Genomic DNA, 6,000 nt, shown 5'->3' on the forward strand with positions numbered 1-6,000 from the left:
ACATGCCAAGAGCTTGATTTTTTTCCAAGGTGTCTCCATGTTTCACTTCTTTCTTGCAGGCATTGAAGAAAAATGTATTTATAAGATTTACAGAATATTAGGCTAGCACCTCTATAACATCCAACTAAGTGACCAAACAGCCTTCTCCTAAAATTTCCAAAGCGGCCTCAGGGTATACAATCTCTGGCATAATGTTACATAACATATATTATAACTTCTAGGTGATCTAATACAGTGGTGCTCAAATGGTGGGGGACGGCGGGGAGGGAGGTGTGATTTAGCCGCCTTCCTCCAACACAGGGTATTTAAGAACGTCTGGAGATATTTTTGATTGTCAAAACTGGTGGTACTTCTGGCATCCAGTGGTCAGAGGCCAGGGATGCTGCTAACATTGTTATTGAATTTGGTTTGCTAGTATTTTGTTGAAGATTTTTGTATCTGGTTCATCAGTGACGCTGGCCTGTAGTTTTGGTTTTTTGTTGTGCCCTTCTCTGGTTTTGGTGTCACGGTAATACTACTTTGTAGAATGAGTTTGCAAGTATTCCCTCCTCTTCAGTTTTTTTTTTTTTTTTTTTTTGAAGAATTAGAGTAGAATTGGTATTACTGTCTCTTCAAATGTTTGGTAGATTCAGGAGTGAAACCATCAGGTACTGGGCTTTTCTTTGAGGGAAGACTTTTTATTATAATTTTGATCTTGTTACTCCCTACTGATTTATTGAAGTTTTCTATTTCTTCATGGTTCAGTCTTTTTGGGTTGTATGTGTCCAGGAATTTAGCCATTTCTTCTAGGTTTTCCAATTTGTTGGCAAAGAGTTTTTCATAATAGTCTCTAATGAGTCTATTTGTGTGGTCTCAGTTATTATGTCTCCTTTTCAATTTCTGATTTTATTTATTTGGCCTTCTTTTTATTTCTTAGTCTAGCTAATGGTTTGTTGATTTTCTTTGTCTTCTAAAAACACCAGCTTTTTGTTTCATTGATCTGGTTTTTTAAATCTCAGTTTTGTTTATTTTTGCTCTGATCTTTATTATCTCTTTCCTTCTACTATTTTAGGTTCCATTTGTTTCTGCTTTTCTAGTTCTTTGAGGTTCACTGTTAGGTTGTTTATTTGAAGTCTTTCTACTTTTTTGATACAGGTGTTTATTGCTACGAACTTCCTTCTTAGTACTGCTTTTGCTGTATAGTATAGATTTGAGAGTGTTGTATTTCCATTTACATTCATTTCAAGAAATTTTATACTGTTCTTCCTAATTACTTCATTGGTCATTCAGGAGCGTGTTATTTAATTTCCATGTGTTTGTGCATTTTCTGAGACCCTCATCTTATCAGTTTCTAGTGTCATTCCATTGTGGTCATAAAAAATACTTGATATGATTTCTACTGTTTTGAATTTATTGAGACTTGTTTTGTGGCCTAGATATAGCCTCTTCTGGAGAATGTGCCATGTGCTAATGAAAACAATGTGTATTTTATAACAGTTAGGTGAAATATTCTGTGAATATCATTTGGCCTATGTGATCTATTGTATACTTTAACTCTAGTGTTTCCTTGTCAATTTTATGTCTGGAGGATCTGTCCATTATTGAGAGTGAGGTGTTGAAGTTCCTCAATATTACTATATTGCAGTCTATCTCTCCCTTTAGATCTATTAATGTTTGCTTTATATACGTGGGAGCTCTCGTGTTGTGTGCATAGACACTTTTAACTATTATAGCCTCTTGGTGAAATGACTCCTTTATTATTATATAGTGACCTCCTGTGTCTCTTTTAACAGTCTTTGACTTGTACTTGTTTTACCTGATATAACTACTTCTGCTCTTTTTTGGTTTCCAGTTGCATAGCGTATCTATTTCTACACCTTCACTTTCAATCGATGTGTGTCTTTATAGGTGAAGTGACTTTCTCACAGGCAACATGCAGTTGGGTCTTGTTTCTTTGCCATTCAGCCATCCTATACCTTTTAATTGGAAAACTAAGCCAATTTACATTCAATGTTATAATTTTTCTTTGAGGCAAGGTCTCACTCTTGTCCCGGCAGTGGTGTGATCATGGCTCACTGCAGCCTCAACTTCTTGGGCTCCAGTGATCTTCCTACCTCAGCCTTCTGAGTAGCTGGGACTATAGGCACGTGCCACCACACCTAGCTCGTAAGCTAGGATATCACTATGTTGCCTAGGCTCAGTATTATTATTGATCAGGACTTACTACTGCTATTTTGTAGCTTGTATATTTTCTAACTCCTCTTTTCCTTTCCCTTTTGTCTTCCTTTGTGGTTAAATGATTTTCTCTGGTAATATGTTGTAATTTGTTGCTTTTTATTTTTAGTGAATCTATTAAAGGTTTTTGCATTGTGGTTACTATGAAGCTTGTAAAAATATAGACATAAATTATTTTTAAAAGATGGTGATTTTTATTACAAATAAGTTTTTAAAAACTGTATAAAGGGTTTTTTTAGGTCTACAGTTTAATTGCATTCACTCCACATTTTGACTTTATGTTGTCTCATTGACATGTTTTTATATTGCCTATCTCTTAATAGGTTGCTGTAGATATTATTGTTTTGATAGATTTGTCTTTTGAGCTTCGTAATGGTGTTATGAGTGGATTTTAAACAACAATTACAGTTTTAGAGAATTTTAGATTTGTCTGTATACTTAATTTTACCAGTGGATTTTATACCTTCAGATGTTTTGTTGTTGCACATTAGCATTTTTGCCTTTCAGACTGAAGAGCTCTCTTTAGATTTCTTATAAAATGAGATTGTTGGTGGTGAATTCTCTCAGCTTTTGTTTCTCTGGGAAAGATTTTATATATCCTTCACATTTGAAAGATAACTCTGCTGGATACAGTATTTTTGGATGACTGTTTTTTTTTTCCTTTGAACACTTTGAAAATGTTGTTTCACTCCCTTCTGACCTGTGTGGCTTCTGTTGAGAAGTCTATTGCCAGGTGAGTTTGAATTCCTTTATATATTAGTTGCTTCTTTTCTCTGGCTGCTCTTAGAATCCTGCTTTGTCCCTGATGTTTGAGAATTTGTTACATGCTTTTGGGTAGTCTTATTTGGGTTGAATGTGATTGGTGTTCTCTGACCTTCCTGTACCTGGATATTTAACTCTTCCTCAAGTTTTGGAAAGTTTTCTGTTACTATTTTTTAAAAAGCGCTTTCTAATCCTTGCTTTTGTGTGATTCCCTCTTGAATAAAAATAATTCTTAGATTTGGTCTTTTGAGTTAATTTTCTGTATCTTGAAGGTGACCTTCATCCCTCTTCATTCTTGTTTCTTTTTGCTCCTCTGACTGTATATTTTCAAAAAGCCTGTCTTTGATTTTGCAGATTATTTTCTCCACTTGATCCATTCTGCTGTTGAGAGCCTCTAATGAATTTTTCAGTTCAGCAAATGTATTTCTCAATTCCAAGATTTCTGTTTGATTTTTTAAAATTATTCCTATCTCTTTGTTAAATATCTTTGATAAATTTATGAATTGCTTTTCTGTTTCCTGGGAGGTCACATAGTTTCCCTAAAACTGCTATTTTGAATTCTCGGTCGGAGAGTTCACATATCACCATTTCACTAGGGTCAGTCACTGATTTCTTTCTTTGTCTGTATGAAGAGGTCATTGTTGCTTGTTTGCTATTATTTCTTGTGGATCTACATCTATGACTTTGCATTGAAAGACTAGTTATTTACTTCTGTCTTTTTGGTCTGACTTGTTTTGGTTTTTATTGGATATGCTTGCTTATTTGTAATATACCAGTTGATTTTCTGTCTTTTTTCCCAACTAGGTCACTGCCTCCTTTTTGGCACTAACTGGTGCCTTAAGCCCAGGTTTGCCTCAGTTCTAGCCAACAATCAGAGTGCTGCCTGACCTGAATGGGGGCTGTCTCAAAGAGGATATCCTGGTTATGTGAAAAGGCTGGCTAGGGGTCCATGCTCAAAGGACCTGTGGAACACACCTCTTACAGTGTATTGCTGCTAAACAGGCACTCTGATTTGGTGCATCAAGATGATGAGGAAGTTCACTGTCCACCTTGATCTCACTTTTTGCAGTGTAGAAATTGTGAGTCAGAAAGAAATTTTCCTTGTGCTTGATGCTGGGGATATTAGGGGAGAGGATTATGGATAAGGAAGCCTGAATCTCTTACCACCTGCTTGGAGCTTTTTATTTTTATTTTTATTTTTTACTTCTCTGTGGCCTGGGAAACTGTTTCATCTTCTTACTTGAGTTCTGGGATATTGCTGGTGATAATCTTGGCACTGTATGTTTGTTTTTGGTTTTCTGTGATAGGGAGTGAAGCCAGCTTGCTTCTACACTGCTATTTTGGAACCAGAGTCCCTCAACAATTTGTATTTTTAATACAGATTTGTAGTATATACAAAAATGAATAACTAATACAACTGTTAAAATACTATGAGAATGTTAACATAAATTTGTATTTCTTTGAAATTTGCTTTTTATAGGTATTACAGGTATCTGAAACAAAGCACCTTCAGTTCTAAATCTAGCACTGGATTTTGTTGGAGAATCTGCAGCCTTCCTGGCAGTGAGCAAGGACAGACATGTGCAGTGACAGGCTGTAAGACATATGTAACACTGCTGAGCTCTCCTAAGGGACCAACAAGCTTGCTGAAGAAGCTGCATGTAGATTCCACCCTCAGTACTAGTGATGCATCAAACCAGAGAATTTCTGCCAGTCAAATAAGCATGCAATATGGTTTCTTTGGAAATAAGCATTTCCCAATCCCCAAACACCCCTCTGTACAGTTAGTTTAACAGGATAGGCAGAGCTCTTATCATATAGCAGTCAAAACTTCAGCCCATAAGATTAGTCATTGTCCTAACCAATCATTGTACATTGATTATTACCAATGACTTCCCATTATAGTTTTTGGATCTTTAGCATAAGCACATGTTTGCAAAAGTAAACAGTGAAATAATTAGTGTTGGCAAATATGGGAACAACAAAGTCACCTCAAAATCTGATAATCATGTCTAACCAAGTAATAATGTTTTAGCAATAAAATTACGGGATTATTCTGTTATCTAAAAATGTATAAAATAGGAATATGAAAAAAATGACAACAGCAAGATGTTTTATTTTAATATTAAACAATTCCACCACACTTCTGAAGAATAAACCTAAGTTTTTGTGATTGTTAAAACAATGTGTCAATTTTCAGGGAAATCTTTTTGTTTATCTACCAGACATGTTCTAACTTTGTATTGCCCAAAGTATATTAAATACAGATGTGTAATATAAAGCATCAATATCACCTAAAATATCCTATATAAGATATAACCTGATAGATAGTTGGTCGATTACATTGCTATACTGCTTAGTTTTAACTGGTTTATTTTTATTATAGCAGAAGAGAAATGACCTGAAAAAAAAGTATGAGTTTGATAATCACACACATGAAAGTACCATTTTGTAACTCAACAAAAGATAAAACATACTTCATCAAAAGGCTTCTCGCTTGGTGTCAGGTTGTCACATGTGACCACTCTGCAATGCGAAGCCATACTTCTTCAGTGCACAAAGTCATGTTTAAACTTGGAAAAGAGGATGCTACAATAGTTTCAAAGTCCAGTGTTGTGGACCCAGGAAACTTTCCGTAAGTCTTGCTTGATAACAATGTGATTGTACAAAATAAATGTTCTTAAGGAAACAACTTATGTAACATTTGCTACCTTTACTTAAACATAAATAAATCCCATTGAAAAGATAAAAGTTATTTTCCTGTTTCTTTTGTAATTTATAAAAATTAGGAAAAATTTTTTTCTAGGCTAATAGCTTTTTCACTCATCCATTAAGGCATTACCATTACAATTTGACTATGTAGCTCTGACTAATTTTTCTTGTAAAGAGCCATGCTATGTAGGCTATGTAGACAACATCCAGGAAAGTAAATACATTTAATACTTTTATTGAAAAAAGATAATCTTACTAAGATATATGCTATTTGCTTTATTTAAAATGCTACTTGATAATGTAAGTTTTGCC

At 34.7% G+C, this 6,000-nt stretch overlaps 1 protein-coding gene across 3 annotated transcripts in view; it reads left to right on the top strand.

Annotated features, from left to right (window-relative positions):
• Positions 1 to 5,727, top strand: part of BEND6 (BEN domain containing 6) — a 75,688-nt gene extending 69,961 nt beyond the window's left edge. For all 3 annotated transcript variants that reach the window (XM_073006102.1, XM_008013657.3, XM_073006104.1), the window contains one exon: positions 4,457 to 5,727. The gene's annotated coding sequence lies outside the window, so the exon portion shown is untranslated. The remainder of the gene's footprint in view (positions 1 to 4,456) is intronic.
• The last annotated feature ends 273 nt before the right edge of the window (positions 5,728 to 6,000 follow it).

The sequence above is a fragment of the Chlorocebus sabaeus genome, chromosome 17 (genome assembly GCF_047675955.1).
Source record: "Chlorocebus sabaeus isolate Y175 chromosome 17, mChlSab1.0.hap1, whole genome shotgun sequence".
Taxonomy (NCBI): domain Eukaryota; kingdom Metazoa; phylum Chordata; class Mammalia; order Primates; family Cercopithecidae; genus Chlorocebus; species Chlorocebus sabaeus.